Genomic DNA, 21475 nt, shown 5'->3' on the forward strand with positions numbered 1-21475 from the left:
TATACCACTGCATGCCAGTCCTTGTATCACCACACTAAATGCTGCTGTACATCTAACTCTAAAAAATGGTCAGTTGTCAAAACAACAACACAAAAAACGACAGCAATTACCATAGGCTGTCAAATACTGATTTCTTGGGAAATATTCAGAGAATATCTGGGTGTCTATTTGACATCGATATTTGTGGATGAGATGTTTTGTAGGTAAGGGATTTTTGTTTCCATTATTGCCAAAGCGTACTTCAGCCTTCTCATCCCCAATAGTTTCCTACCTCACGACCCTTAATGCCACATTGACACATTCACACTTCAAGCCTTATACCCTAAACTGTAAGATGGAACTGTACATATTTATCTAACTCTAAAGCAGTTTCCTCACAGTTATGCTCTTCTCCATGAATTTTTCATAGCTACCCTGCTCTGCTGTAAAAATCATACCCCCGCCCCTATGCACACAGCAGCTCAAACACACAGGGAGTTCAATATTTCAGAAACATATTGTGCTATTTGGGCACTCAAGGGTAAATTCCAAACAGCTATCCACATTATTCCCTACTGCATTGCTGAACCCATATGCAAGACTTTCCATGAACCTGAATGGAGGAGTTGTTGGTGTGTTGTTGTTGTTGTTGTTGTTGTTGTTGTTGATGTTGTTGTTGTTGTTGTTGTTGTTGTTGTTAGTATTAGTATTAGTATTATTATTATCTCTGTATGGAAAGTCTGGTACTATATATGTACATGCCTCTTCCTTTTAACACCTTCCAAGCTCCGCAAATTTGCAAATTTGATGAGGGCAGGCAGTTCTGTGGGCCTTATGGGCAGCTAACAATGGCAGTCAGCAGCAATGAGGTGGTAGGGGAGCACCAATGAGCTTTGCCCACCCTCCAAACTGCCCAAAATAGTGAAGCAAACTTCCCTTCACCACCCATTGTAGGACTAAGGATTTGAGAAGAGTAAGGGAGGCAGGCGAAGAGGGGAACAGAATCTGCTATGGCAAGGCCAGACTCTTCACCATAGGGCCTCCTACCACAACATTCCCCTTGTGGAAAGGTTTGTGTTTTGTTTATTTATCACATTATTTTATTTACTACATTTCAATCCTACCTGTGTGGATGCTTGCGAAGGACTTCAGCCTGTCTTTTCAGGTTTTGAGTGCAAAACTTATGTACTGTACAGAAGTTTCAAAACCATGTCTGCCTCAATTGCTAGCAGAATCCGGAAGTGCCTTCTTCCTATTTCCCCTCCAGCAAAGAAAACTGGGAAGACCCCCTCTCCATCTTTTTTCCTTACGTGGAAAACTATGCGACGGAAGCTGCTCATTCCCTTCCCGGGTAGCAGGCTTTTGGCTCCGCTCTCTCTCGTCTTCTGTGTCTCCTGAAAACTGCCCCTCCCCAGACTCTGACGAAGTGCAGCTGCTCAACAGAGGAGGCGGCTCTCTGTACGTTCCTGTCTCTCCCCTTCTCCTGCAAACAGATCCCTGGCACACGGCTCCCCCCTTCCTCATTTTATTTCCAAAGGAACCCTGCAAGGTACGTTATACTGATCATAGCTGGGCCACGGTCATCCTGAGGAAGGATTTAAATCCTGGTCTCCCAGGCTCAAGTCTTACACTCTAACCTCTACTGGCTGATGAATTATCATGTTTGCATTACTTAGTGTGGTTTTCAAGAGTACATTTTAGGGTTACATGTACATGTCGTTGGATGAGCTGGTCTTTTACATAGCAGGATATGAAAACAGAAATGGAAGGGGAGATGTCAGTTCAACACGTAGCTTAACATGAAGCTCTGTTTCCTTTCTCTGACATAGAAGTTCCCCCCTCCATAACATATTTCTTTTGCTGTGCAGCACGCTTGGTGACAAATGCAACCTGTCACTTTTAGGAATGAGAGCAGTACCCTTAAGCCAATGGCAACCTGACGAGTTGTGGGTCACTGTGGTTTGCTGTGACCATGCAATGAATCCATGGTGTTTGTCAAGTTGTACGTCTAGGAATGTGTATTACTTGTCAAAAAGGGTAATAATAATAATAAAAGACCTTTGGGTCTGATCTAGTTCTCCCAAGCTAAGGGAGCTTCTCATTCACTTCAGAAATGGAGCAGGAGCTGGAACTTTGTGAGAGCACTGAAGCTAACAGGAAGCTCTCTGTTCTGGAGTGTGAACTTTTTCAAAGTACCGTATTTTTCGCTCTATAACACGCACCCGACCATAACACGCACGTAGTTTTTAGAGGAGGAAAATCCGTAGGCATGCCACCCATAGGCATTTCCTCCATAACATGCACAGACATTTCCCCTTACTTTCTAGGAGGAAAAAAGTGAGTGTTATGGTGCAAAAAATACGGTATTTTAAAAACAGAACTAACAGTACAAATCCAAGATCTGTTAGGATAAGTAAGTTTGGAATATGTGGGTCTTGGGCCATTCTTGCTGAGCTGGTGTTATGCCAGAACTACACTGGTGTAACTCTTTCAACCTAGCTGAGCTGGAGATATGCAGGCACAAGTCAATTACCCCACCTCAGCCAGGTTCAGCTGGTAGAACTTAAGCTGGCACAATTTATGGGGTGTTCAGGGCATGTGATGTGGTCAGGATGGAAAAGGAGAGACACTTATTCCAAATGTCTTTCTGCTCAGTCATGTGACCTGGCAACCTGGGAAAATGTATGCTGGTCTTAAGTCAAACTCTATTTTTAAGGTTTGTCTTCATTCAAGCTGGGCTCAGCTGGCAGTAGCTCCATTCCTGAACAGAGTTTGGAATAAGGGTAATTTAGCCAGCTTAATTTAAGATGATGTGTATTCCACTGGATTCCTATTCTGAAGCTTGCTCTGAAAATAAATCAAAACATACAGCCAATTCATATGATGCGTGAACCATGCAATCAGAGGGTTGTGCCAAACATTTGTGGGTGAATGTTTAAAGTGTGTGTGTGTGGGGGGGTAGTTTTACATTATTTCATGACAACTCAAAAGTCTAATACTGTATACAAACAATACCAGCAGACAACCAGCAGGTGGTAATGTACACCTAATTTTTCTTTTCTCAATGTAAACATGGTGCAGCCATTTTGTTTCTTTTTTTTAAAAAAAGAAGTGTGTTCTTCATGTTTCTGTCATCAAATTTCTACCCCAGTGCCTTTCAGCACCATAGAACAATCTTGTCATAATTCTGATTGCTACATCTGTTCACAGTGGCTATAATCCAGGGCAGCAATGCTGCCAAGTCGTATTGGTTTCAATGGCCCTCAAACCGGCTTACCTGTACATTGGACAGCAGCCAGGGTTGATACAACTGGGGATATTGTTAACAATGCATTCAAGGGATTTTCAAAAATGCAACAGTATCAACAGTAAACCTTATATAATCACCAGGAAGGCTGATCAAACAGCTACCCTGAACATTGCCTACTATGTACTCCTGTAGAATAGGGATTTGTCACTATTTGGGAATGTGGCAATGCGCAAGACATATCTTTGCCTTACACAAACACACAATCTCAAACATAAATGCACCTTTCTCTTACCTGGAACAAATGAGATACTTTTGACTCTTACCAGAAGAGTTCTAGTATTTTATCCACCCACTCTTGACTTTGGAATATTCCCTTGAATACCTATTATTTCCTTCAGTCTCCAGACACACATGACAGCTAATGATGCAAAGTATCCAGGAAATTAAGACCCACTATTCTAAACTATGGGGTTATAAGAATGGCTTTGTTAAATGATTAGTTTAAAGTTGTTTCTTTTAATATATATATATATAAATCTGCACTTTAATGCCCTTTAAGAACAATTAGAATCAGTATTAACATTAGCCCTGGCAGAAGGAATTTCAGAATTATTTCTCATCCACATTAATGAGGCTTATTATAGAAAACCCTGAGGTATTTTATATCTCACACGGAAGAATATAATTAGACTCAAATTGATGGGCTTGTGCCTGATGCAAAATTAGTAGTTTATGGTGGATGATTCAGAACCCAGAGTATATTGTCCCGAGAAAAGCATCTCCAGAAGGTGTAACTAATCCTGCGAAATAATCTGTAACCAATCTGCCTGACGCTTCCCATTTTCTGATACACAAACCATTACGGAAGCAGCCAGGTGCGTTCGTTCGTTCGTTCTTCTTTTTACAGCTTTTTACTCAACATGACTGAACATGTAATGATGACCTTGAGAAAAAAGTTATCTCAATTAGAGCTTTGAGTGCTAATGGCTTGGTGGGTTGTGGAGGTGTAGCTGTAAGAGGTTAGGAAGAAGATCTGCCACACTGGCACCTCCTCTGTGCATTGGAGGACACAGAAAAGAAGGAAAAGAAGGAACATGGAACATGTTCATGAGAGTGTTTCTGATGCTGCTGGTCCAAGGACCTCACAATTGGGAGATAATCCAATTAAAGTGAGAGTGGAGATCTGTGGATAGCTACTACAGCCTCTGAATACAATGTTGAGGAAGAGAGAGGCCTATGGTGTCCCCCCCCCAGGCAGAAATGATAGATAGATTGGGAAAGGGAGACAAGAGTACAGGCAAATTAACATGGCCAGGGGGAGCTCCAAATGAAACTGAGCAGGAGTCAGACTTGATTCATGTATCTGAGAGCAAGAGGCATAGGAACCTGCAATTGGACCTAATGGAGGACTTAAACAGGGTTTCTAGCTATAATTTTACTCAGGAGGTTATTGGTCCTGCAGGTGTTGGAATCAGCTGAGCTGGAGAACCTTTGGTCCCAAAAATTCAGAAGCAGAGCTTGTGAAGTCTGAGGAGGCGCATGCTTGTTTTATTCCAGCAGGACTCTTCTTTTTTCTTAAATTGCTGGCTGGGCTACAAAGGTCTGGATATATATTTGTTGAATGTTTCCAAATGTTTTACACCTAAGACTACCTTATCGTTGACTCATAAGTATACCTGGACTCATTAGATTCAAATTTGATTTTATTCTTCAGCAAGAAATTGCTGAAAGATTTTTTCATTTTTTGCTCCCATAAAAAGAGTGAAATCTGAATGTCTTTCTTTCTTTCTTTCTTTCTTTCTTTCTTTCTTTCTTTCTTTCTTTCTTTCTTTCAGTTCAGACAGGCAATGTTTATCCATGCACTGTTTAGGACAAGAGCTGACAATCTGGCTGCAGATCTGATATACAGAATTCATGACCTGAAGCCAGTACAAAGAATTAAAATGGAAACTTTAGATTCAGATCATGAATTTGGTGTATCAAAACTGATTGCTAAATTGTCAGCTCCTAATGCGGCTCTAGTATTTAATCTTCCCTGAAGCTTAATTGTGAAATTACCTTTTGGACAGTTTTGGATTCTAGTCAGGACCCAACATGTGTGTGAGAGGGAAAAATGGAATAGTTTTTAAAGTGAGAAGAAAAATGGAAGGGGGGATGGTTAGACTTGAGTAGAGAATGTCCCCCTGAAAAGAAGTGGGACAACACCTCATATTGAAATCTGCCTTATACAAAATCAGACCATTGGTCCATCAAGCTCAGCAATGTCTACACTGATTGGCAGTGGCTGTCCAAGGTTTTCAGGAAAAGGACATTCCTAGCCCTTTCTGGAGATGTCAGGGATTGCTCCTGAGACCTGTATACAATGCAGATGCTCAACCCCTAACCTACAGCCCTTTTATCTGCTAATAAAGATGCAGTTTCACCACAGTCTTCAAGCCTATTATTTACTTCTAATGTTATAACTCGTTGCTGAACCTGTTCAAGCTGTTTCCATCTAACCTTATTGACATTGATCATAGGAACTCAGGAAGCTGCCTTATACTATTGACCCATCCTGCTCTGTACTGTCTATAATAACTACAAGCAGATCTCCAGGGTTTAAGACAGGCGACATTTCCAGCCAGACCTGGAGATGCTGGGAATCGAACCTGGGAAAACACATGCTCAACCAGTGAGTGCACCACCCTTCCCAACCCCACTTTGAGCACAAATTCTAGATTTATTGCCTGCCTATTTAGAACAATGTGTCCTGTTCTTACACATTCTAATCATGACAACAGAAATGCTTCCTTTGATTTCACTGAGTTCTAACCAAGAGGGGAAAGGTGCGGAAACCAAGCAATGTGTAGCTAAGCAACATATATCCTAACTTATTTATTATTGCAGACAGAATCACAAAATACAAAATGTGCTGGTGAGTGAATCTGTAGTGAGGACCAGGACTGCATGATTTGTTACTCATCTGCCTTTGGATTTCACCTGATAGGTACTTGATAACCTTTAGGACAGGGGTGGAAAATGCCTAGAAACACGGAGTGTTGGAGCCTCTCTAAGGATAGCATTCAAGATGGTTGGTGCTACTACTGAGAAGACCCTGCTTCTTGTACACATCTGCCACACATAATTTGGCAGGGGCACACAGAGCATGGCCTCCGCTGAATGGAATGCATGGGAGGACACATATGGCTGGAGGTGATCCTTTAGGTACCAAAATGCTACATTTCTTTGTTCTTATCTGCATTCAGAGATTTAGGAACCTTAAGTTCCCAGCTCACAGTTTTGCCTAGCAACTTGGTTAAATGTCTAAGCTCACCTATGTGGAGGGCTTGCCAGTCTCCCCAGGACCACCCCAGGACATTAGACTACATCACTTAGGTCCTTGAGTGTAAATGCCCTATTAGATTTATCAACAGGCAACTGATGACCTTGAAGCCAGGTGAATTGGCCACTCCCTCCAAGGTGTTTGCATGTCTCTGTGGGTTTCTTCAGTGACGTAATACATTGGTTATATCCCAGTTATGACTTTCCTGCTTTTTAGATCCAAGAATTCTGAAGAGCGCCCAAACTTTTTATCCCCTCCCCAACCCAGGTTGTCAAAAAGGACAGAGGAAATGCTACAAACTTAATAATTATAATTTGGATGTCTGATTGCCATAGATTTTTGCTGTTCTCTTTGGTTGTTATTTTTGTTGTTGCAACATAGACAAATTGTAATTTTACACAGCAAGCCAAACTGGGAGCAACAGCTGAGAATGGGAGGAAAGCCTCAAATTAACCAGGAAGGGTGCCTGACAACACGTAGAGATACTGCGATAGCTGGTGTGACAAGACCTGTCTATCAGCTGCATGTGGAAATGTCATATGGAGATCTTTGCTGGGACTTTGCTTAAAATGGATACAATCCCCATCCTCCTCCAGCATGCAACTGTCTATCTTTTTTTACACACGGAAAAATTCGAATGACTGTTCTTGGCAAAACACACACATGGGTGGCTACTGCCCCTTGCCCTCAGATAAGGAAGGCTTTAAAGGGAGGAGCTAAATACTGAGTTGTTTTAGCTTTGTTTGTCCACTATTGCATTATGGAAGAAAATCTAACATTGACCAGCCGAAAAAGAAAAAAAAGGAACTGAACAACACAAAGAGAAACACTTTTCTTTTCCATCCTGCCCTTTACCCGTCAGCTCATACATAGATCCATCATGGCGTGGTTGGCTTTCCTTCCACAGTATTGTCTCAGGATTCCTGAAAACATGGTGAGCTTCCCCATTCATTTGGAGGAAATGGAAAGGGAAGCTGGCCACACACATGGAAATACTCAATGGATGCTTTTGGTCCATTGGGGGAAATGGGGCACTGCTCTACCAGCCTCAATAGGCCATAAGTCAGCTCCCAACTGCCTGCCTGCCTTCTCAATTCATTCGAGGGTGGCTTTACCTGCCTCTGGTGCCTCCTAATATTGCCCTTTCCCTGCTTTCCATCCTACCATTACCAATGGGCCACCAGCCACCACAGGAACCAACCATTTTCCGATCTACCATAATTTTTCATTGTTTTTCCTCGGCGCTCTCCTTATCTCTCCAGGATGTGGCGAGATATTAGCTAAGGCCATCACATGACAGCCAGCAGACAAGGGGAGGCAGATTGTGTCCTTTTCAGGAGATTGAAAAGGATTTACTCAGTTGTACATCAATGACAACAACAAAGGTATTTGCCCACCCCCTGCAAAGTCTGGCTGATAAAATGGTGAAAGCTTGTGAGGGTGTGGTGGGGGGAAGGAACAGATTTTTGTGGGAAATGATTGTGAAACAGGGAAGAGCAATTTTGGGTTTCTCATTTTTTCCAGCCTTTGAATTCAGTTCTCCACATTTCTACATCACTTTTAAAAAAAGTCCTCATGAAAATTCAACAGCTGTTTAGGATGAATTTCTCTCAAGATACACATTTAGTATGTAATTTCATGTCGCGTACATGTCTGCAGACATAATACATTTTTGTATGTTATTTTCACTAGCACATGTTATTTTTATGCACGCTTTACCTGAGTATATGCACATTGCTTGACTAAAGAATTGCACTGCAAAAATGGATGGCTGTGTTTTTGAGTCATACGTTGTTTCAGAAACTGCAGATTAGGTAGATGGACAATGATGAATTAACTCCACCCCCCCACACCCCATTTTCAGTTTTGTTCCCGAAAACGTTAGAAACCCTGATCATTATTAAATCAGATGTTGATCGTTTTATCCCAGGCTATTCAAACTCATGGAGTACAGTTAGTAATTGGCTCCACCCCCTGACATACCATTTTGCATCTGGCTTCACTCCTAAGACACTTTATTGCCCCTGGCGCCAGCTGGTGAAGTCGGGGGATCTATTAAGAAACAAATAAATAAATAAGAACTCAGTAGCTGGAAATCTGCCCACAGTTGCAGGAAAGGCACCTAAGTGTGCTGTTTGGACTAAATGCAGGCCATAGACCAATTGCAGATGTCACAACACTTTCCTCTCTTCGCTACTACATACTAACTTACCCACCCTGCTGGAATTAAATTGCGCAATCAATGAAGTAACATTTGCTATTGTGAGTCTAATCACACAGCCACTTAAGTCTGTGTTCTGCAGACAGAACACACACTCGCTGTATCTGATTTGCAGTTCATGTTTAAGCTTAACAAAGATTGTGGTGTCATTCAGTCACTTCCTCCTTATACCCCCCTCCCCTGTGGTTTTGCTCCTTGACCCTGAAACATCTCCCCTCTCTCAGCTAATCTGGCTGCCTTCATCTCCTCTTTTAGTCCTTCTTTTTCAGTCTATTGTTTTCTGAACCACCTAAGGATGCCTCTCTGGTTCTCCTCATTCCTCCTTAGTGATATCTTGTCTCAGCATCCTCCCACTTTGTTTTTTTCCAGTTCCTTCAAACAATAGTTCCCATCAGTCCAAGGCAGCATGACCAGTAGTCAGGGATGATAAGAGCTGTAATCCAACAACATCTGGATGACAGCAAGATGACACAAGTACTCACTGTCCTTGGTACTCATTGCCAGTCCTTGTCCCATCTCCTAATATTGGTATGATTCATCTAATGCAGTTTATGAAGGCTTGTGAAGTATATGATGCCATTTGTGCTGTACTGAAGCACATCAAGGTTATGGGTTGGTTGAAGGATGTTTTTTTCTTTAATGACACTAAAGAGAAGGCCAGTGTGGGGTGATGATTAGAGTGCTGGACTAGGACCTGCAACACCAGGGTTCAGATTCCCACTCAGCCAAGAAGCTCACTGAATGACTCTCAGCCTAATCCACCTCACAGGGATCTTGTGATAATAAAATTAGGAGAATCATGCATGCCACCTTGAAATTATTGGAGGAAATTGGATATATATATATATATATATACACACAACATTAAATAAATACATAATTAACATAACATAAAATAGTACATTGGAAGCTGCCTTGTATCAGCTGGTCAGATTGTTTGCCAACCCAGCCTGACAGCCTTGTCAGAAGTCTTCCCCATCACATGTGACCTGTTCATTTTAACATACAATGCTGTCGATTGATTGCAAAGGATGGAAAACCTTTAGGAGTCTGTAAACATTGTGAGACCAGCATGAGCATGAAACCCATAGACTTGGTGGTGAAAATAGCATCACATTCTGACCAGAAGAGCTAGCCTGACAGTGTCAACTAGGGAGAAGGTTTATAGCTCAGTTGACAACACTGAGCTATAGATCAATAATCTAATGGAGTATAAGGCATCTTCAGAAGGATCTTCAGGAATGTTGTGGGAACAATTACTAGGATTTTTATTTTTCAGGACACACATGTACACACAAACATTTTTTGCAAGAGCGATCATGAATTTAGTGTTTTTCTCATGCATATAGATTCATATTTTGATTCCAGTTTCGACCATATAGAAACCACTGCAAGACAGATATGCAAAGGAAAGGGATTAAATTGGGGCTATCAGAAACATGTAAATGCCAGTGATAGGATATTGCTTTTTTACATGCATGGGCTTGCTAAAAAATAACCTCAGAGAGAGGAAGCTAAACAAAAAGTCATTGTATGCATACACCCCAGTCTTGAACTCTGTGTGTACTAAGTTTAGCACATGCATCCATGCATGTGTTGTTTCCCCTGTTCGCTTCAGTGGAGAACACAGCTATGTGCATACATCCCTAGGCACACAGAGAGCTGCCCCTTTCATTATTAAAAAAACACAATACCAGGATTACACTGGGAATTCTGCATTGAAGCAAACACACAAAGATATGCATTGCCATTGAACAAACAGATGTTTCTGCTTTCTGCCTGGTTCTTTAAGTCAGTGTTTCCCAACCTTTTTTGGGCAAAGGCACACTTGTTTGATGAAAAAAATCTCGCGGCACACCACCATTACAGCCCCGTGATGTCAGCGCGCAGCGTCGCGCCGGGAGGGACGCACGAAAGTGTAAGTTTCTATTTACAGTGTGCTCTCCCAAAGACCTTAACCGTGTAGGTATATGGCCACGAAGAAGAAGAAGAAGAAGAAGAGTTTGGATTTGATATCCCGCCTTTCACTCCCCTTCAGGAGTCTCAAAGCGGCTAACAATCTCCTTTCCCTTCCTCCCCCACAACAAACACTCTGTGAGGTGAGTGGGGCTGAGAGACTTCAAAGAAGTGTGACTGGCCCAAGGTCACCCAGCAGCTGCATGTGGAGGAGCGGAGACGCGAACCCGGTTCCCCAGATTATGAGACTACCGCTCTTAACCACTACACCACAGTTGCATTAGCAGTCAGGTTACATTATTTTGACAAGCAGCCGAAGAAGTGAATCTTCCACAAAGCGGTCTGTAGAGGGATGTGTGCATGTTTTGTTGCTGCAAAGATCAGGACACCCCCCACTCCCCGCAAAAGTACTTGGTATTAGGCGCATTTTCATCGGGCTTTTCCTTGCAATGCACAACAAGAGGAGTGATGTAAAAGCGGGTCGGGGCCCGTGTCGGACTCGGGTTCACACGTTAAGTGTTGGCCACCCTGCCAGCACTTTGGATCGGCAAAAAGGAAGGGCATGATACAGCTGGGGGCTAGCCAGCTGGCATCTCGACCCCTGAAGGATGCCGACAGCCCCAAAGCCCATTTCCACGCTCAGGGAACCTCTCCTGAGCAGAAACTGTTTTTGAGCGCGTGTGAAGGGCGCCCTTCCATCACCTTGGAGTCAATTACCATTAACTTGGAGGACGTTCTCCCCTCCCCGGTGGGGAACGACCTGGCCCCCCCTTCCCCCACGCCTTGCATTTCAGCCATTCCCACAAGCTTCGCTCTAACACCACCCGCCCAACCGAGGGGGCTCCTGGGCAGAGTCCACGAAGGCCTTTGGCCACAACGCGCCCCTTGGCCTCCGAGTACCCCGAGGACTCTTTGTTGCTCTGTTTGTGTTTGCGCGCGCGCGTTTCCCCCCTTCCCGCCTTCTCCCCGCGAAGCAACGAAAGAGGGCGCCTCAACTCCGGGAGGTGGGCAGGGAGCGGGGGGACTTTCGGCTGCCGGAGGCGGGGAAGGGGCGGCTGCAGCGGACCCGAACTGGTTGCGCCCATCGGGGGCGGTGGGAGCGCGCCGTGCGGGTTGGTGGGTGGGGGAAGGAGAGGAAGAGGAGGGGGCGGCGGCGGCGGCCGGAGGCTGGACGGATCCGCGCGGGGACGGCGCGCGAGCCGGGAGGAGGCGCGAAGGAGGAGGCAAGGCGAGAGCAGCGCGGCTCGGGATGCATTCGGACTGCCGGCTGCTGCGCCCGAGACGCGGGGTATGGTGAGCAGCCCGGAGCGCCCGCTCCCCCGGGGGACCCGGCCGGCGCTGGCCTCCCTCCTCCTCCTCCTGTTGCTGCTCAGGCGGGACGCGGCGGCGCAGAAAGGTGCGTGCGGGAGCCCCGTCGGGAGGGGAGGGACCAGAGCCCTCCCGCCTTTCTTGCTTGGCGCCCACCCAAAAGCCCGCCGGGTTTTCGCGCCTTCCTCCAGTAGGCCGGCCGAAGCGAGCGGCGATGGGATGTGGGAGCTCGCTCGCTCGCCGCCCCGCGTGTGCTCGCCGCCGCTGCCCCGCCTCTCGCCTCCCAACTCGCCCGTCTCCCTCCCACGGAACACAAGGCAACGTTCGGCGGCACACTAGTGTGCCGCGGAACACCGGTTGGGAAACACTGCTTTAAGTGAGTTGTCTGATTGGCAAGAATGATATATGCCTTGAAATCTTCCAAAGAGTAGAAACAAATTAATCACATTTATGCCTTGCAGTTGTTCTAACAATGATGAATGACAAGATTACTTGAGGAGTGTTGCTGAATCATACAATAAAATGTTTACTATTAACTCTCAGTCTTAGGCACAGATCTGCTGACCTTCAGTATGTTCCTGACAGGCTCAGTTATCAAACTCCCGCATTCTGGCACATAGTGTACAACTCAGATACCACACAACTCTTAATGTGCAATGCTGATAATTGTGGCTGTCAATGATAGTGTCTTTCTTTCTTTCTTTCTTTCTTTCTTTCTTTCTTTCTTTCAAATTGCCCATCACAGGAAGAAAGAGGGGTGTTGGATATCCTGAAGATCATTAGCCCATTATTTCCCACGACAGAAATGCATCAGTTTCTATTAAAAAACAACAACTTCCGTCTTCATAAAAGGTATGCACATGTTATACAATGTTGTTTTGCATCTACGTATACCTATAAGAGGCAAAGAAGCTGTCTGTCACTTGACCCCTGTGCCACCTTTCTCACTAAGTCGTCCTCTGAGCTGCAGTGATGGCACAGAATGTCCAGAGGCATTTTCACCCCTAACTGCAGAAGGTGCAAGCAGTAGAATATTGACACAGTGTAGTTTCCACTGCCATTGCAGGAATCCTGAGACTGGGGAGGGAGGGCACTGTTTCAACAGTGCTGCGATTCTAATTTTGCGCCCAAGAAGGACAGAGGTGGTGAAATTTCTGCCTTTTATGGGCACTCGCAGAGACATCTGCACTGACAAATGATGCATAGTTGGCATAAAGGGAATGAGTAAGAAAATGAACATTGAGGGCTAGAAACGGGAGGACTGCAATGTGGGTGGTTGTGTGTGTGTGTTTTAATGCAATCAGCTGATTTTTACATGAATGTCAGGACCCCATGAGCCAATGCCTGCAAAAGTGAATGGGCCCTGACATCCCAGGAATGGGTAAACCTGCAGACTTCTAGACATTGTTGGACTAGAACTCTGACCATTGGCTTTGCTGGCTGAGGTGGATGGGAGTAGAACTTCAACATCTGGAGAATCACAGGTTCCTCACCACCAGCCATGGACTGTCACAATCACATGACGCATCGTGAATGGTTGGATGGCATGTAGGAGGTGAACATTGTCTTAAAACAAACACATTGAAAATTGCTTTGTTTTTACATTTCTGCTTCTGGTCGAGAGAGATAATTTGACCTGCTTTGGTACCACTTTGCATTTCTATAAAACAGAGATGGGGAACCTGTCCCCCCACCTCCCAGTTGATGGGCTGCAACACCCCTCACCACCAGCCAGCACAACCAATGGTCAGGGATGATGGAATCTGGAATCCAGCAACCTCTGAAAAGCCCAAAGGTTCTACATCCATACTCTACCCTCCTACATGTTTTCAGGCAGAGAAGTCTATTGTGGCTGCAAAGGCAACCATTTAAACTGACCATAATTACAGGAATCATAGGCATGCAGGCACAGCACACCAGTTTAATCAGTCTACTTTTCGCAAGGCCACTATACCAAAGTATGAATAGGAGGGTTTGCACATAGATGTCTGGATTATGTGAACCATCTCCGAATTTATATTAATTTCCAAGTTAAAGACAAACTAGGTAAAAATGACTATGCTAAAATTACAGTCTTTTGAGTACAACTGTGGTAAATACTACTTTGGTAAGAATACTGAAATTACTGTATTTATCTTAGAAGTCATCCATTACAGTAATTTACAGTGGTGTAACAATAAACTTTCTTATTACTTAATACCAGGGTGGTAACAACTAAATTTACAGCTGCATATAAAAATCACACAGTTTCAAAGATCATTCTGTAGACAACATTTGACTCAGAGTAATGTATTATGTAGCTCATGCTTTTCAGTCACTGGAATATTTGCTAAGAAAAAGAGAAACATGTTCCACTCCTGCATTTTCCCATGATAAAGTCTTTAAGCTTATTTATAAATGACAGGGTGAATAAAATCCCGAGTGCTGTAGATATAGCAGCCGTGTACACATTCTTTATTGTAGGGGTGAAGCTGTTGGACTCCAGCTCCCATCAGTCACATCTAGCATGACCAATGGTCAGAGATAATGGACACTGGAATCCTGCAACATCTGGAGAAGACTCCCAATCTCTGTTCTGTTTGAGAGCCAGTGTGGTGTAGTGGTTAAGAGCAGTAGTCACGTAATCTGGGGAACCGGGTTCGCTTCCCCGCTCCTCCACATGCAGCTGCTGGGTGACCTTGGGCTAGTCACACTTCTCTGAAGTCTCTCAGCCCCACTCACCTCACAGAGTGTTTGTTGTGGGGGAGGAAGGGAAAGGAGATTGTTAGCCGCTTTGAGACTCCTGAAGGGGAGTGAAAGGCGGGATATCAAATCCAAACTCTTCTTCTTCTTCTTCTTCTGTTGCTTCTGGGTTAAGCAGGTATCATAGGAGGAGTTTGTATGGTTGCTTGAAGTGTTTGTTTTCCATTTGGATGGATTTTTCACACGATCCTCCCACAAAACCATAAGGTTTATGGTCTGCCAATCACACAAGTAAGACCTAATGAGTCTTATTTCCCTGAGTGGCTATTGGGGAAAGGCCCATTGCCATGGTGAAATTCCAGGTTTGAGATACGTAATCCATGAGATGTTGCATTGTTGCCAACCAAGATTTCCAGTGATTTGGGAGTAAGCCCAATTGAATTTAGTAGGACTTACCATAGTTCTAAGTAACCATGGCTAGGTTTTCACAGACTAATTTTAAATCAGTGGACTTACGTAAGTAATTATTAAGTCCATTAATGTTAATGGGACCAGTCTGAGTATGACCTGGTGGTAGTTCCATTTTCATTTAGGGTCTAGGCTAAGTGTGACTTTTTGCATGAGCTTTTAATTAACGACAATGGCTTTTATGTACTTTTATGGTTTATTATGTGCTGCTGCTTTATTATTGTTTCAGTCTGTCCTCTTGCTGCTTACTGGCAATTATTTTTCTCAACTTATTGTAAGCCACCTTGCACCCATGTTTATATAAATGTAGAGGAAGGACAGAAACACTCTCCATCCACCTGTCACTTTAAGCTAACTAAATAGAAATTCTTGTTGCCTTTACTTGCATTCTCTTCACATTTTGCATCAGTTGAACCATCAACATTCATTTACAATGTATTTTGCTTTGGGTGATATTTGGTAGTGACTCAAGCCACTCACATATATATAGATTTCTATTGCTTTAATAGATCTGATACCTGAAACATTATCTAGTTCTCCCTATCAAGTGTAGCAAAAATTCATGCTATGCTACAGTTTTGGTGAACTTTGATTTTCAGTGCAAATAATTTCTTCCTCTTTGTGTGTGTGTGGCGGGGGAGGGCATAAGAAAGGATCTGTCAAAAATCCTTATTTGCACTCTTTCCTGTAGTTAGTTCACCCACCATTAGATTCCATAATTTAATGCTGCTTCAGTGAGGTTTTTTCCCCTTCAAAAGACTCCTTAGGCATTCACTTTATAAACTTGATGATGTCACAGGCACTGTCACGGAGCCAATCAGATTTGGCTCCATGACAACATGGCTGAAATCAAACACAGCTCTACCATTGCTTTCACCAAGGCAGAGAGGGAAGAGAAACTGCATCACTCAAGCAACTGGGTCACTGCTTCTTGTTTTGCCAGGCTCATTGTCAGCTTCATTGCCCACTACGATTGTGCAGCAAGTCTTTCACCTCAATCTAGCTGTATAAAAGCGTAGTGTGACCAGTTGGGATGTGCATCATTAAGGACCATTGATCTCTTTTTCTTAGGCTATTAGTGGCTAGGTGGGCAAAACCACAGTAATAGAGCCCTTTTGCAGGTGCTCATCTTTAGTGAGGCGAGGAAAGATTTGTCATTTTTATTCTCATTGTTGGATGAACACCTTAGAGAATATTTGTTGTGTTTCATGTTTTTTTCTATGCGATTGGTTTTAAATGGTTTAAATGAATGACAAGCTGTTTGGTACTTTATATATTTGTAAGTCACTTTGAGACTTTTTTTTTTGTAGGAAGCAATGAAGAAATGTCTATATTATTATAAACAATAATTTATTAACCACTTCTTACATGAGACTCAAGGTGATTCACAAACATACCATAAAAATAGTTTGAGGGATAGCACAACCACTGCCCTACCATCAACTCAGAACTTTTGGCCCTTCAGATGTTGTTGAATTACAAGACATGACCACGTTTGCTGCAGTTGATGGGAGTTGTAGTTCACCAGCATCTGAAGGACCAAACATTCTCCACACCTGTGATATAGTAACTCATATGTGTAGCTTATAGAAGTGCCTCCCAAATCATTACATGTCCTAGATCTCACACCTCAGAGGAAACAGGCCTCTCCAAAACCTGGGTTGACAAAATACAGTACTGAGCTTTCTGAAAGACTTGCATGCCTGCATCTGCCAACACTGCGTCATCTTGTTCACTTCAAAGGTGACAAAAACAGTAAATGTGATAATGGTATTTTACAACTGAAAGATTTATGATAAAGCTAACAGAGCACACCCGGTAAAAAAAATTCCTCAGGAGACTATCTGATGAACACACATTTTATCTGCATTGAATGAAAAATGGAACACATCCTTTAGGAGTGAGCATTGATTTCTGAAACAGCTGTCATTAACGGATTCATTAAGAATGCATGCTTCTTAATTACAGCTGACTCAAATGCATAGCGGCTTTTCTTGATGGCAAAAATCAATCAATCAAAACAAATGAACAATGATCAGACTTGGAAATCAGATAGACAGCTTTCCCTCATTGATGCTTCTTTGGTTCCTTAGATAATCTGTAGATGGGACAAAGAGGAACTGATTTAGCAGTGATGCCACATGCTTGTAACCCTTACACTTGACACAAGAGAGGGTCCCCCCCTTCCTTACAGGGGATTTTCTCCCAATGCAAACAGCAGCTTCAGAAGAGGTATTTTCATCAGAACTCAAGCAGAAGAGAAAGAGGTTAAGCTTCCCCTCCCCATTAACTGCAGTCCTGTTAATTATAACACAATCTGAATGCCGAAGAGCCCAACAGGTATTAATCACTATCATCATCAATGGAACTCACCATGAGCACCTCTGTCATTTTCTGTCTTAGTCCAGTCTTTCAGATCATTGTATAGTGGTACCTCGGGTTAAGAACTTAATTTGTTCTGGAGGTCTGTTCTTAACCTGAAACTGTTCTTAACCTGAGGTACCACTTTAGCTAGTGGGGCCTCCCGCTGCTGCCGTGCCACCGCCGCATGATTTCTGTTCTCATCCTGAAGCAAAGTTCTTAACCCGAGGTACTATTTCTGGGTTAGTGGAGTCTGTAACCTGAAGCGTCTGTAACCTGAAGCATCTGTAACCTGAGGTACCACTGTACTATCTCAGCCCTAGGTCCAGAGCAGCAGGGGTAAATTCTCAAAGCAACATTGCATGTCGTGCTTAAGCAGGGAAACACTAGCATTTGTGCATCATTGTAGCTTTAGAAGAGAATAGATTATCAAAATCAATTGTCAGCTGGCATATTGCAAAATCTTACAGCAAGTCAAGATAATTATAAGAACCAGCTGGGTTCACAGATCCATTTCTTTCAGAAACAAATGAAAAATGTGCTTACAGCTTCAGATTTATTTATTTTTAAGCAACATATATTGTCAGGGTCTAAAAACCCCACAGTGTACTCCAGGCCTGAACACATTAAAACACCCCTCGAAATGTTAAAAGATAATTCAGGAGATTTAATATGTTGATCTTATTCTTTGGGAGGGAGGCACTATATATGCTCTCATGGAACCCAGTGATAAATTTAAGAGAGGAGAAAAGGCTCACAAATGGGGGGAAATGAGACCATCATGGACAAAGTAAGCAATGGGATAAATTAGGATTAGCAACCATACACACAATAAAGAAGACAAAGAACTAAACAGGAACTGTTGGTACAGTGGTACCTTGGGTTACATACGCTTCAGGTTACATACGCTTCAGGTTACAGACTCCGCTAACCCAGAAATAGTACCTCGGGTTAAGAACTTTGCTTCAGGATGAGAACAGAAAATGTGCTCTGGTGGCAGCGGGAGGCCCCATTCGCTAAAGTGGTGCTTCAGGTTAAGAACAGTTTCAGGTTAAGAACGGACCTCCGAAACAAATTAAGTTCTTAACCCGAGGTACCACTGTATTCATATTCTAGATATGTGTTGTTCAGTGGCTTCTACTGTATAGCATTTTTCTTGGATAACATACTTTGTGATACTTTCCCTTCCATTATCAGGGGTCTGTTGAATTTGAAATCAGTGGTGCCACTATTCAAGGACTTTGGGGCACATGACCAAGACCCTAATCAGTGGAACTAGCAGGTTGACTCCTGGACATATGAGGGCTGACTTGCCACATTTTGAAATCTGTATACATTGCCTAAAGAACATGAGAAGAGGCTGCTGAATCAGGTCACTAGTTTCCTCTAGTCCAGCATCAGGTACCCACAGAGGCTGGCCAAATGTGTGCAGGAAACCTTCAAGCAGGACCCAAGCCCAAGACCATCCTCCCCACTCCATGGTTTCCAGCATCGATTATCCAGAAGCATTACTGACTCTGACTATGGAGCCAGAGCACAGCTAACATGGCTAGTAGACCAGGGGTCAGCAAACTTTTTATGCGGGGGGCCACTTCACTGTCCCTCAGAACTTGTGGTGGGCCGGACCGCGTATGCCCATATGCCTTCCCTCCCTCCATCCCTCCTTCCTTCGGAGACAGAGTGGCTGAGATACCTCCACTCACCTTCCTGCTGGGAAGGGCCCCTACCCTGGGTTGTCCATGACCGTGCTGCTAATGTGCCACCGCCGAGCAGCACAGAAGAGTCTTCCTCCTACCTCCTCGCAGGCTTTCTGCTCCTACTTCTTCCCACCCCTTCACTTCTCCTCCTCCCTTCTCGGAGCTAGACATGAACAAGACGCCCTGCCCTGCGCCTCATCCCAATTGGAGCAGTGAGTCTTGGGAAGGGTAGCCATTGGCCACCGGCTCGCGTTAAACCTGCCAAAGGAGGGGAGGCCTGAGGTTGCCAAGGCTTCAGATTGGCCAGCATCATGGAAGTCTGAGCAACCTCATAGCATGCTGGGAGATGTAGTCCAGGGGGAAGATCGCAAAAAAATGGTGCCCCCCAAAAAACTTGAAAAAACACACATGGTGATTGCGCCAATTCAGAACCGTTCACGGGCAGAATCCAGAGGGGATCCAGAGACCGTAGTTTGCCAACCCCTGTAGTAGACACTGATAGTTCTCTCCTCCGTGAATCTGTCCAATCCTCTTTTAAGCCATCCAGCTTGGTGGCCATCATTGCCTCATGGAGAGTGAGTCCCATAGTTTGTGTTCAACATCAATTATTTATTTAGAATGTTTATATCCTGCTTCGTAACCTTAAGAGGTGCTCAAAGCAACGGACAAAAATTTCCTGCAATAAATACAAGAGCAATGAAATGCCCCTATACTGACAGGGTTATTCATGCTGCATGCCCTGTCTTCCCACTTGGTCTTCCGTTTTGTTGTTATTTAGGTCTAGAAGGAGGACTCATTCCAGCCATAATGGAGGTCAGTCTTTCTGCCAGGACCAAGCTTCCACTATAGTCCTCTGAAGCAAAGCACAAGGGCTGATCAGCATGTAAGTCGCTCAACCCATAATACCAAACTTCTTGTATTTAGAAAAGCAACCAGTTGTTCACTTACCACAAACCAATTCTACGTTGCCACTGCATTTCTGCACCTACAAAAAATAGTATCCCTTTTCTCCCGGTATGAAATTAAAATGATATAGAATCCCAGAGACGCTAAAACAAAATCTACCCATAGATGGCGGTGTTGCCACAGGAAAGGCAGCCTCAAGTGAGATTAAGTGCCATCGCTTAAAAACATTTATGATTAACAATGAATTAATAAAGCCAATTATTACAATGGAAATTTTTTAAATGGCATACAGTGCTCAGATTAGATCAGCTGCCAGCACTTTTTAAAAATGTGTTTCAGTCAATTTAATCATCTCAATGGCCACCCTTATGATGTTAATATCATATGGGATGTAAGATTTCAGACGAATAAACTTCTTTCCCCTCCAAAAAGATAGACCTTCTTGGGCTCAGATGCCGTTCTTGAAAATAAAAATAAAATCTTATATTTCTGCAGCAGGCAGAATTTTCCACTGAGGTAAATCTGATCTTACTTCAGCAAATGCAGAAGAGATCGATAGCTAGAGCAGCAGCAACAGAAGTTCTAAATAATGGGAAGGTTTGTAGCTGAGGAGATTGAGTGGACTGAATTCTAAACTACCGGCTTTTTTGACACTGTCTGTCCCTGTGTGGAAGCTTCTAGAATATTCACTGTTATCTTGTTAGCTGGTGCTGTGCAGCAATTACTTAAGATATTGAAAGTTGAAGGCACTTACGATAGTTTAGTTAAATTATTATATTCTGTTTCCAGAGACACAAGCCACGACACAATATATTTTAAACTATGCATTGCTGCTGTTTTTGTTTATACAGAAATTTAAAACATCTGGGAGGTTTTGTTTTATTTTTTAAAAAACCCCTAACCCATATGGACAACCCAAACTGTTTTTACTGCCAAAGGGAGAAGACAAGATGGTATCCACAGATTCAAGCTGGTGAAGTGGCAGCATCCTTCATTATGCCCAAGGACAGAAGGACAGCATGATTAGGAGATTCAAGGAGAACAGTGGTGACTGGAGCCCATTGGGACTAGCGGAATAGAAGACAGGGGGCCTGATGGTATTAGACAGTCTCAAAGGCACCAGGCAGGCAGTACAAACTGGAAGTAGTGTTGTCCCAAGTCATGTTGCTGTTTGACTGACATGCTGCAAGTGGTGCCCCCACCTCTCTGAGTCAAGGTTCAAACATTTGTTGACCACCATGTCCAATCCTACAAGCACCTTGTCCTCCCACAGGCAATAATCCCCCCCCCCATAATACATTAGATGAATTTGTTGACTTATCATG

At 43.6% G+C, this 21475-nt stretch overlaps 1 long non-coding RNA gene across 1 annotated transcript; it reads left to right on the plus strand.

Annotated features, from left to right (window-relative positions):
- The first annotated feature begins 1432 nt into the window (after positions 1 to 1432).
- LOC309523511 lies at positions 1433 to 21193 on the plus strand. Its single transcript, XR_014215428.1, has 3 exons — positions 1433 to 1528; positions 20023 to 20127; positions 21089 to 21193. It is a non-coding gene; the product is annotated as an uncharacterized lncRNA (long non-coding RNA).
- The last annotated feature ends 282 nt before the right edge of the window (positions 21194 to 21475 follow it).

The sequence above is a fragment of the Podarcis vaucheri genome, assembly GCF_965113315.1.
Source record: "Podarcis vaucheri genome assembly, chromosome: Z".
NCBI classification, from domain to species: domain Eukaryota; kingdom Metazoa; phylum Chordata; class Lepidosauria; order Squamata; family Lacertidae; genus Podarcis; species Podarcis vaucheri.